We start from the raw sequence: 12,761 nt of genomic DNA on the forward strand, positions 1-12,761 counted from the left end.
TTCCCAGTGATAAAGCATGCAGACGAAGTGGAAAAGGACATTTTCCCAAAATTTTGAACGTCTTCTCTATAGTTTTTTGTCCGAACAATCTTATCCCTTAATATTTAGTTGGACATATCAGTTTACCAAGAGGGTACTTTTTACCTCTTTTGAGAAGCTTGTAGATCTACAATCAAACGGTTAAATGCTCTTAATCATCTGTAATTTTCAGTCCTCTGAGTTCATTTAACATTGTAACATGTTAATAGAGGGCACCTTTTTTTAGAGATTAAGTAGTGAATAAAGATTAACTCCTCCCCGGCGGGGAATCGAACCCCGGCCTCCTGCGTGACAGGCGGGAATACTCACCACTATAGTACCTAGGACTGGTGAACATGGTCATTTCAGAGAGTCCTGCTATTGAGATATGATGCTAGAAAAGTGGAAGGGTGTCAAGCATGGGGTTATAGGGTGACAATCCAGACTATATATTTGGAAAGGAATAAAAATCTACAAGTAGACTTTTTGAAGGTGCATTTACCTCCAGCTTCTGTATGGTGGGTATATTTTTCAGGGTTGGCACTGGCCAGCTTGACCTTTTCTTATATTGCTGTAAAATCTAGCATCCCAATGGCAAACTAAAGAAAAAGAACCACTATTTTTATGCTTTTCTTGGACTAAACTTCCCTTTTTAAGCTTCTCCTACTAAAGGATATTGTCAAGTCCTTCTTCCATCTGCTGCAAAATATTTTAAGTCAAAACAATATCTCACATGTTAGTTTACCTAGTGTTTGGGCTTCTCTTCTTGGGATAGAGTTGTTGATTTACTGTCAAACTTTTAAATGCTCTTAAATCCTTATGATTTTTGTTATCTTTCCATTTATTCAACATGGGAACGTATTCATAGAGTGTACGTTTCAGTGAGATAAATTGGGGATTAAATATCAAGGACTTCCTGGCAAAGGATTGAACCACAGCCTTCCTCCTGATAGGCAGTTAAATTAACCATTATTCTACATAGGATTTAACTTATATACATTATTTGTAATGTTTGAAGACTAATTTCAGTGCCATGCTTATAAGATTTTATATTAGAAAAGCAGGGACTTTGAGGGTGGTTTTATCACACCCTTGGGATGGTATACAACGTATCTATAGTTGATACTGGCCATCTCGATCCTCTCATATATTACCCGAAGTAAAGGATCACGATGGCCAGTGTAATTAAAGTTACCATCATTATTTTTCTCTCTTTGACCTAAAATTCTCTTGTTAAATTTCTAGACATCCTTCCAAGCTACAAGTCAAGAGCATGCTAATGGCTGCGATGGGACTTGTTCCTTGAACAGCATTTTTAAGTGATAAGAATTCGTCAATGCTCAACAGATTTAGTGAATTAAGAAATTTGTTGTGTTTGTCTTTTATTCAAGGTTTTATAAGGCCTAAGGCTCTCAAATCTCAGAAAAGGTGATTGCCTCCCCGGCGGGGAATCGAACCCCGGCCTCCCGCGTGACAGGCGGGGATACTCACCACTATACTACCGAGGACTGGCGAAAATGCTAATTTTAGTGTCATGCTATTGAGTTATGATGCTAGAAAAGGGGAAGTTTGTATCAAGCGTGGGGTTATAGGATGACAATCCAGACAATATATTTGGAAATGAATAAAAATCTACATGTAGGCTTTTGAAGGTGCATTTACCCCAGCTTCGGTATGGTGTATATATTGTTCAGGGTTGGCACTGGTCACCTTGACTTTTTCCTATATTGCTGGAAAATCTAGCATCCCAATGGCAAACTGAAGAAAGCGAACCACTATTTTTATGCCCTTCCTGGACTAAACTTCACTTTTAAGTTTCTCAGGTCGGTTGATGGTTTTAATGAAGGGATGTTTAGTAAATAAATCTTGTTACTAAAGGATATTGTCAAGTCCATCTTTCAATATCTGCTAAATATTTTTAGATAATACAATCTTTGATATATCAGTTTATCTAGTGTTTTAGTTTTGTCTTCTTTGGGTAGGGTTGTTGATTTACAGTCGGATAGTGAACTGCTTCTAAATTCCTATGATTTGCTATCTTTCAATTTATTCAACATGGGAACATGTTCATAGTGTATTGTTTTTGTGAGATGAATTGAATTTATATATTAAGGCCTTCCTGAATTGAACCACCACCTCCATCCTGATAGGCAATTAAATTAACCATTATTCTACCTAGGATTTACCTTATATACATTATTTGTAATGTTTAAAGGTTAATTTCAGTGCCATGCTTATAAGATTTTATATTAGAAAAGCAGGGATTATGAGGGTGCTTTTACCACACCCTCGGGATGGTATGGAACGTATCTTAGTGGTACTGTCCATCTCGATTCTCTCATATATTACCCGAAGTAAAGGATCAAGATAGCTAGTGTAATTGAAGTTACCATCATTATGTTGCTCTCTTTGACCTAAAATTCTCTTGTTAAATTTCTCGACATCCTTCCAAGCTATTACTCAACAGTATGGCTGCGATGGGACTCGTTCCTTGAACAGCATTTTTAAGTGATGAGAATTCGTCAGCCCTCAACAGATTTAGTGAATTAAGAAATTTGTTGTGTTTATCTTTTATTCAAGCTTTGATAAGGCCTAAGACTCTCAAATCTCAAAAAAAGGTGATTGCCTCCCCGGCGGGGAATCGAACCCCGGCCTCCCGCGTGACAGGCGGGGATACTCACCACTATACTACCGAGGAATTATGATGATAATTAGATATTTTTTAATTAATTTTACACTCTCGGTTTTATAGTTGCAGGCGAGTATTATTGATGGGCAATATACAGTATAATAGGGCGCACATGCACGATACTTACTGTGATGAATTGTTTTTGCCACAATATGGAAACTAGGTAGCATTGTTTTACTAGAAATTCACCCTTAAGAAAGATATATCTTTATTGACCATATCTCCATCAAGCTCTTATCACTGGGGATGAACATCTCAACAAGAGGCGTGACAAAGTCTATAATTGCTCTAAGGCGTAGAATCATGTAATACGTTAAAGTATATTAAATTGCCGAAATTTTCCCAGTGATAAAGCATGCAGACGAAGTGGAAAAGGACATTTTCCCAAAATTTTGAACGTCTTCTCTATAGTTTTTTGTCCGAACAATCTTATCCCTTAATATTTAGTTGGACATATCAGTTTACCAAGAGGGTACTTTTTACCTCTTTTGAGAAGCTTGTAGATCTACAATCAAACGGTTAAATGCTCTTAATCATCTGTAATTTTCAGTCCTTTGAGTTCATTTAACATTGTAACATGTTAATAGAGGGCACCTTTTTTTAGAGATTAAGTAGTGAATAAAGATTAACTCCTCCCCGGCGGGGAATCGAACCCCGGCCTCCTGCGTGACAGGCGGGAATACTCACCACTATAGTACCTAGGACTGGTGAACATGGTCATTTCAGAGAGTCCTGCTATTGAGATATGATGCTAGAAAAGTGGAAGGGTGTCAAGCATGGGGTTATAGGGTGACAATCCAGACTATATATTTGGAAAGGAATAAAAATCTACAAGTAGACTTTTTGAAGGTGCATTTACCCCCAGCTTCGGTATGGTGGGTATATTTTTCAGGGTTGGCACTGGCCAGCTTGACCTTTTCTTATATTGCTGTAAAATCTAGCATCCCAATGGCAAACTAAAGAAAAAGAACCACTATTTTTATGCTTTTCTTGGACTAAACTTCCCTTTTTAAGCTTCTCCTACTAAAGGATATTGCCAAGTCCATCTTCCATCTGCTGCAAAATATTTTAAGTCAAAACAATATCTCATATGTTAGTTTACCTAGTGTTTGGGCTTCTCTTCTTGGGATAGAGTTGTTGATTTACTGTCAAACTTTTAAATGCTCTTAAATCCTTATGATTTTTGTTATCTTTCCATTTATTCAACATGGGAACGTATTCATAGAGTGTACGTTTCAGTGAGATAAATTGGGGATTAAATATCAAGGACTTCCTGGCAAAGGATTGAACCACAGCCTTCCTCCTGATAGGCAGTTAAATTAACCATTATTCTACATAGGATTTAACTTATATACATTATTTGTAATGTTTGAAGACTAATTTCAGTGCCATGCTTATAAGATTTTATATTAGAAAAGCAGGGACTTTGAGGGTGGTTTTATCACACCCTTGGGGTGGTATACAACCTAGGAGGATTAATACTACTGGAGATGCCCTGACTCAGAATTCTTTCCTGAACCCGTGAGGCCAAGGTTTGGCCAGATTCACCCCTTCAGACTGTCAAATCTCGATCCCAAGTTAATCCTCCGACAGCGTACTGGTACTTAGTCTGTTTTACTCAGACCTTTGTTTATAGCCGATAACTATTTTCTTGTGCTATTTTATTAGCGATGGTCCCTTCCTGTGATGCTTTATCAAAAAAAATGAATAAGGTTAAACTTATTGCTCAACTTATTGGTGAATCGGTTACAAACTCCTTGGAATAATGAACTGCAGTAAAATCATTGACCTTTATAGCCGTCTATGGATGACATTGAACACAGCTTGTGATAATCTCACAACTGTTGTTACTGATTTTTGCCTAAAGGCAGGCAACTGATTTTTTTTGTACAACCGAGAGCCGCACAGGAAGGAGCCATCGCTAATGAAAGCACAATAAGGGTTACCATCTCTAAACAAAAGTCTGAATAGAACTGACTACAAATTCCAATACAGTGACAGAGATTAACTTGAAGGATCACGAACTGACAGTTTGAAGTGTAAAAACATGGCTTCCCTTAATCCGGGTCAGGGCATCTCCAGTTATTTTTCCTCCAAGTATACAACGTATCTATAGTTGATACTGGCCATCTCGATCCTCTCATATATTACCCAAAGTAAAGGATCACGATGGCCAGTGTAATTAAAGTTACCATCATTATTTTTCTCTCTTTGACCTAAAATTCTCTTGTTAAATTTCTCGACATCCTTCCAAGCTACAAGTCAAGAGCATGCTAATGGCTGCGATGGGACTTGTTCCTTGAACAGCATTTTTAAGTGATAAGAATTCGTCAATGCTCAACAGATTTAGTGAATTAAGAAATTTGTTGTGTTTGTCTTTTATTCAAGGTTTGATAAGGCCTAAGGCTCTCAAATCTCAGAAAAGGTGATTGCCTCCCCGGCGGGGAATCGAACCCCGGCCTCCCGCGTGACAGGCGGGGATACTCACCACTATACTACCGAGGACTGGTGAATATGCTTATTTCAGAGGGTCCTGCTCTTGAGATATGATGCTAGAAAAGGGGAAGTGTGTGTCAAGCATGGGGTTTTAGGATGACAATATATTTGGAAAGGAATAAAAATCTGCATGTAGGCTTTTTGAAGGTGCATTTACCCCAGCTTCTGTATGGTGCGTATATTTTTCAGGGTTGGCACTGGTCACCTTGACCTTTTCTTATATTGTTGGAAACTCTAGCATCCCAGTGGCAAACTAAAGAAAAAGAACCACAATGTTTATGCTTTTCTTGGACTAAACTTTACTTTTTTAAGTTTCTCCTTTTACTAAAGGATATTGTCAAGTCCATCTTCCATCTGCTAAATATTTTAAGTCAAAACAATCTTTGATATGTCAGTTTACCTAGTGTTTAGTTTTCTCTTCTTTGGATAGAGTTGTTGATTAACAGTCAAACTGTTGAATGCTTTTAAAACTATGATTTGTTATCTTTCAATTCACTTAACATAGGAACATGTTCATAGAGTATGTTTTTGTGAGATAAATTGAATTCAAATACTAAGGCCTTCCTGAATTGAACCACAGCTTCCCTCGTGATAGAGTTATATTAACCTAGGATTTACCATAGATACATTGTTTGTAATATTTAAAGGCTAATTTCAATACTATGCTTTGAAGGTTTTATATAAGAAAAGTAGGTATTTTGAGAGTACTTTTACCACACCCTTGGGATGGTATGCAACGTATCTATAGTTGGTATTGGCCATCTCGATCCTCTCATATATTACCCGAAGTAAAGGATCACACGATGGCCAGTGTAATTAAAGTTACCCTCATTATTTTGCTTTGACCTAATGTTCACTTGTTAAATTTCTCGACATCCTTCCAAGCTACAAGTCAACAGCATGCTAATGGCTGCGATGGGACTTGTTCCTTGAACAGCATTTTTAAGTGATAAGAATTTGCCAATGCTCAACAGATGTAGTGAATTAAGAAATTTGTTGTGTTTATGTTTTATTCAAGCTTTGATAAGGCCTAAGACTCTCAAATCTCAAAAAAAGGTGATTGCCTCCCCGGCGGGGAATCGAACCCCGGCCTCCCGCGTGACAGGCGGGGATACTCACCACTATACTACCGAGGAATTAAGATGATAATTAGATATTTTTTAATTAATTTTACACTCTGGGTTTTATAGTTGCAGGCGAGTATTATTGATGCGCAATATACAGTATAATAGGACGCACATGCGCGATATTTACTGTGATGAATTGTTTTTGCCACAATATGGAAACAAGGTATCGTTGTTTTACTACAAGTTCACCCTTAAGAAAGATATATCTTTATTGACCATATCTCAAGCAAGTTCTTATTACTGGTGATGAACATCTCATCAAGAGGCGGGATGGAGCCTATTATTACTCTAAGGCGTTAAATTAATATAAAACGTTAAAGTACACTAATTAGCCGAATTTTAGTGAATATTAAAGCATGCACATTCAGTGGACTGTGGTAGCATAATTAAAGCTTCGTTGTAAGAATACTTGAGTTTATAAATGCCTATCGAAACTAATTCAAAGGATTAGATAGACGCGAAATTTTATGAAAACAGAGAGAGAGAGAGAGAGAGAGAGAGAGAGAGAGAGAGAGAGAGAGAGAGAGAGAGAGAGAGAGAGAGAGAAATAAACACGGACATTAGTAAATCAGCAGATGTTTATAATATTCTCAATATGGGGAATCGGAAATTAATCTATTCCAGGAGAAAAAGAAAAGATACTCAATTATTCCCGAAAGTAAGTGTCGGACAGATAAACATGTTAAACGATGCATACGAAAGAGAGTGCATCGTTTTACGTTATATGCTGCCTAGGGGACCGAGGGCCTGAGGGGTACCGCTGTGTTGGCAAGATAAGGGAGATTCTATTTCTGTCTTCCTACGTGTGCCTGAATAGTGCCACGTCAGGGGATTGTAGCGTCAGTAAGATATCTTACTTTTTTATTGTATTTTATGATAACTGTGCTTTTAGGTACTACCATTTACTTTTATGTTATTGCATGACGGTATGGTTTGTTTTTGTTATTGAGTTTTAATTCTTCTTTTTTAATTAAATAGACAAGACTGGTCCGCCTCTAGGGTTCGAACCTTGGTTGTTTTTCAAGGTTCGGGAGCCAAATGCCTGAAGATTTGAAACTCCTCTCTCTCTCTCTCTCTCTCTCTCTCTCTCTCTCTCTCTCTCTCTCTCTCTCTCTCTCTCTCTCTCTCTCTCTCAGGAAAGATGAAAATAATCAGATGTTAAATATATATATACTGTTAAAATTAGATTTCAGTTTGATATACATCTTTTCAACCTATCAGTGGCTGAAATTTATGTGGCCTTATCGTTATCTGCGAGTTTTCTTCCCAAACCAAGAACAACTTATTTTGTTTTTGTTTATTTTAGAGTAAAATTCTGGCTGATATCAACCATTGCTATGTTAGGATCACGTAAATATGCAGGCTTGTTTATGATGATTTTCCAAAGGTTTTGAATGTCTTTCGTTGATTTAGATTCGAAACTCATGAAGCAATGCGTGTGGTCGTTACCCTTTATATAAGGGATTTTTTTTTGGCTTTAAGTGGACACTAGAGTGTGGCTCGTTAAGTTTTATGGGACCTACCTATTACTATATGTATGTATGTATATATTTATATATATATATATATATATATACATATATCTATATATATATATATATATATATATATATATATATATATATATATGTGTGTGTGTGTGTGTGTGTGTGTCTGTGTGTGTATATACACTGTATATATATATATATATATATATATATATATATATATATATATATATGTGTGTGTGTGTGTGTGTGTGTGTAGATATAATAATAATGTGTGTATGTGTGTGTATGTTCTTGAAAATGTGTAAAAAATTGCTTGATGGGTAATGTGAAAAAGTATTCTTATTATCATCATCATCATCATCATCATCATCTAGCTATAGGCTACAGCCCTAGTTGAAAAAGTAGGATGTCTATAAGCCCAAGGGCTCCAGCGGTGAGGAAAGGAAATGAGAAGGTAAATAATCTATATTAGAAGTAATGAATAAGAAATATACAGTATCTTAAGATCTTGCAACATGAAAATTTGACCGAGACTGATTCAGTGTAAAAAAAGGAGATTGAATCAGTGATGTGCCTTCTGTGCAGATGGGCTAATATTATGGAAGTTTACTACTTACGCAGGTCATCCATGAAATAATCATTATTGTTTGAATGCCGGTAACCTTTTTTTCAGGAGCTATCCGCAGCTAGGAAAAAATGGCTTCATGTATAACCACTCTTGTGTATAAAAATATATTTGATAAAAGTTAGTCCAATTAATGTCAGCATTGTCTATTCTCTACTATATTTCTATCCCGAAAGGGAGTTCTATTCTTTGGAATTCGTATTTCCGAATGTATGTGAATTTATTACTAAAAGCAGAATAATACATAAGATACGGATTAGGGCTTCAGTGTTGCAGTAACAATGGTTTCTGAGAGGGAGATTGATTTTTTTTTAATTAGAATTTGATAATATAAAGCTCTAGGAATTAGAAAAAACAAAACTTTTGTATAAACTTCAACTTGATTCTCACTCATTTTCCATTTCAGGTTTGTACTTCAGCTAGTTCTTAAATGAAGTATTGGTGAGTACCAATTAAATCTCTGTTACAATTTTGTAAAGCAGGTAAGAACGATTGTTATATATGATGTCACATTTTGGTATGAAATTCACTTTAATGTAAGAAAATGACAACGAAACGAAGGGAGGTTTATCTTGATCTTGTCATTAAAGACATATTTGTTCTTGTCTTACGGTCTCGTCTAGATGGTTTGGTAATGTTGAGAAATCTGAAAAGGTCTTGGGAAATCAAAAGAAGAGCTGTGTTTTCGAATGAGATATGGTGATGTATGATGTGTTTTCGAATGAGATATGGTGATGTATACAGTATACAGTAGGCGCAAGTAGGTGTTTTCAATATACAATTATGTTGGATTCCAAATCACGTGTTGCATTTGATCAAAATATTTCATAGAAACGACGAGATCCTTTTCATAAAACATTAGTAAACATTATTATTATTATTATTATTATTATTATTATTATTATTATTATTATTATTACTTGCTAAACTACAACCCTAGTTAGAGAATCAGAATGCTATAAGCCCGGGGGCTCCAACATGGAAAATACTTCAGTGAGGAAAGGAAACAAGGAAAAATGAAATATTCAAAGATCAGTAACAATATTATCTAAAGCTTTTTCTTTTTTTATTTTAAATTCAGGTTGTTCGGATTTTCTACTTTCATTGTTAGTACATACATTTTTTCTAAAAGGGTCGAGGTAAACACGGCCTTTAAGCAGAACTGAGGTATTTAACGCTCAACAAATGGTCTTAGGAAATAGGCCCCCCCACCCAGTCCTCCAATCATCTTTTGCTAATTATACTTCTGAAAAAGAGCTGCACTTCTAGTCACGACTGAAGTGACTCCCTTTCTTAGGTCTCCTCTCTCCACCTCTCCACCGCCGTCCAACTCCTAAAAGACCACCTGTAAATCTCTCTCTCTCTCTCTCTCTCTCTCTCTCTCTCTCTCTCTCTCTCTCTCTCGATGATCAGTTAGTCGAGTTCATATCTCTTAAACTTCAGTCCTGAATCCATTGATGGACAATGCTAGAAACCTATTTTCTGAGTGGGGATACTTTGACGTGGTGAAATTCTTTATGTATTGCTGTGATCAGCATAGCTGTACTAGTCCGGGCCACCCATACTAGGTTGGTTTGGTGTGAGATATCAGACGAAAGTCTCTACCATCACCAATCTGCAGTTGGCCAGCGTCTTGATGAAAACTTTTCAAACCCCAGACATGAATAAGGACATGTCTGAGGCCTATGTACTGCAGTGGACTAGAAGCAGCTGCATTAGTTGTGTTGTTGATGTATGCTATTATATTGGAAATCCGAACCGTAGGAAAGTGTATACGATAATCATTTGTTTAATGTAGTACGGTTTCTTCAATGTCCCTAAGAATGACTTACCACATTTTTGAAGCAATGGGTATTTATCTATACACCGTAACTATTGTGTGAAACAACTATGTGATATAGAATGCATAGTACATACTTGAGAAATGTACAGGTTGCGATGACAATTACTACATTACAGTAATAAAGGTTGACGAATAACTTTTGAATACAAACGTAAAACTTGACTGGTTCAACGGTAAGGCGATTTACACGGCATATTGCGAATCTTGTAACCTATATATAAAAATAAGTGTCTTCTATTGTTATTATACACTTAAAAATTTTTGGGAGAAAAGCGGTAAAAATCCTAGGATAAATGTTGCCAGGTATTTACAGTTTAAAAAACGGATATATTGACGTAAACGATTGATATTACGTCAGCAACCCGTAAAAGATAATAACAAAGTAGGGTAAATCTACGGTCGCCTGTATTTTACTGAAATCCGGATGAGAACAGTACATTTATACGGAGAATTTCCTATTAAAATTAATTATTTTTAACAGTGTAGCATTTAGAAGATGAAGTATCAGGTGATAAAGTATTAACCCAATTCTGTTAAAAATCAGTGAAGAATTGTAGGTAAATTTGTCACGAAATTAAAGATATGTATGTTAGTTTTCTGTTATATAAATAAACGCTTTAGAATAATGATATACGAAGAATCAAGTAAAAGTCCAATGTACTCGAGATGCAGAATTTGAGTTTAATATTAAAAGCTATAAATTATTTAAGTTAACTCTGCAGTGGCTGTGTCTTGTGTACCTCACGCGGCGCACTGTAAGCATTACTTGAGTGTTAGGACCTCAACTGCACCCACATTTCATTCTTTATTTGCTTCCGTTTCCATTTCATTTCTTCCATATTGTTGTCCAACCACTTATAGCTTTTACTTTAAGTGCAACTGGTGGCGGGGAGGGGGGGGGGAAGCTCCCTCAGTTGATCCTTTGCACTGAGCGGCCTTCCTGGCCCGAGAACTGGGCTGTATGGCCAATAGATCCAATTTAATGTGCACCAGATGTTAAAAGGAATAATTTTTTTAATCTTAGAATGTGGAGATATTAAGTGACGATCGAATGCCAAACATTTTCATAAGGAGGCAAATGTGTAGGAAATTAGATTACACACACATACTCTCTCTCTCTCTCTCTCTCTCTCTCTCTCTCTCTCTCTCTCTCTCTCTCTCTCTCTCTCTCTCTCTCTCTCTCTCTCTCTCTATATATATATATATATATATATATATATATATATATATATATAATCTATTGAGAGAGAGAGAGAGAGAGAGAGAGAGAGAGAGAGAGAGAGAGAGAGAGAGAGAGAGCTTACCTAGGGCTCTGTATCTTAGGATGGGGATATGTTGTGACAGTTATGGGATCAAATAGTATAGATTTATGAAACAAATCTCTTTGACTTTTTATAAGTAAATAACATCAAGGAGCATGTGGGTAATGTTAATGAAATAAGGAAATATAACAAGTAATATCAACCCAATGGTGAAATAAAGAAATTAACCGAGAATCAAACGGGATTTGGATAAGAAAGTCAACGGTACTACGATGATAAGAAAAAAGAAGTCTGTCAGGTTAAAAATAGGATGGCGTTCTTGGATATTGAGATTTGATTAAAAACCCTGACGTAATGCAAGATGATGTTTTACACGAAATCCCATCATCATCATCTCCTATTGACGCAAAGGGCCTCGGTTAGATTTCGCCACTCGTCTATATCTTGAGCTTTTAAATCAATACTTCAACATTCATCATCATCTACTTCACGCTTCAAAGTCCTTATCCATGTAGGCCTGGATCTTCCAACTCTTCTAGTGTCTTGTGGAGCCCTGTTAAAAGTTTGGTTAACTAATCTCTCTTGGGGACTGCGAAAGGCATGCTTAAACCATCTCCATCTACCCCTCACCACGATCTCATCCACATATGGCACTTGGGCAATCTCTCTTATAGTTTCAATTCTAATCATGTCCTGATTGGAAATCTAGAGGGTCCCCAATCACATTGGCTAAGAAGAAATTATGAAGATTTTGAGGTCAATGTAAAAGGTTTGCAAATATGTTGTAAAATGGTTAAAAGAATATCTTTGGTGAAATGTGTTGACATGATTTATGAAATATGAAGATTACGATTGCAATGTTATCAGGAGCTTTAGATTTAGAACTCTTAATTCGACTTTAGATTTGCAGAGAATATTTAGATACAAATTATTTTTAAAAATTTTTAATATCTGTGATAACACCAGATAGATAATAATCCCCATTAATTATAAACAGGTAAGGCTAGAATGACGCTGTAGGACTTAAATGTTTTTCTAGTATGAATGCTAATATTTGTGATAAATCATTACTACAAGAATTACCACTACAAATATAAAGTTAGGTAAATAGTAATTCGTCATTCTCGAATGTTACTCGAAGCTGAAGAAAGAACTCGGGTATTCTCCTATTATAAGAGCATTATTTGTTGCAAGAAAATGTAGGTCATGTA

General features: G+C 36.1%; 4 non-coding genes across 4 annotated transcripts; all 4 read right to left on the reverse strand.

Moving 5' to 3' along the window:
• Positions 1-1,454: 1,454 nt before the first annotated feature.
• On the reverse strand, positions 1,455-1,526 carry TRNAD-GUC (transfer RNA aspartic acid (anticodon GUC)). Its single transcript has one exon. It is a non-coding gene; the product is annotated as a tRNA-Asp (tRNA).
• A 1,118-nt stretch (positions 1,527-2,644) lies between these two features.
• Positions 2,645-2,716, reverse strand: TRNAD-GUC (transfer RNA aspartic acid (anticodon GUC)). The gene has a single exon. It is a non-coding gene; the product is annotated as a tRNA-Asp (tRNA).
• Positions 2,717-5,140: 2,424 nt separating this feature from the next.
• Positions 5,141-5,212, reverse strand: TRNAD-GUC (transfer RNA aspartic acid (anticodon GUC)). The gene has a single exon. It is a non-coding gene; the product is annotated as a tRNA-Asp (tRNA).
• Positions 5,213-6,267: 1,055 nt separating this feature from the next.
• Positions 6,268-6,339, reverse strand: TRNAD-GUC (transfer RNA aspartic acid (anticodon GUC)). The gene has a single exon. It is a non-coding gene; the product is annotated as a tRNA-Asp (tRNA).
• Between the last annotated feature and the right edge of the window lie 6,422 nt (positions 6,340-12,761).

The sequence above is a fragment of the Palaemon carinicauda genome, chromosome 13, assembly GCF_036898095.1.
Source record: "Palaemon carinicauda isolate YSFRI2023 chromosome 13, ASM3689809v2, whole genome shotgun sequence".
In the NCBI taxonomy this organism is placed as follows: domain Eukaryota; kingdom Metazoa; phylum Arthropoda; class Malacostraca; order Decapoda; family Palaemonidae; genus Palaemon; species Palaemon carinicauda.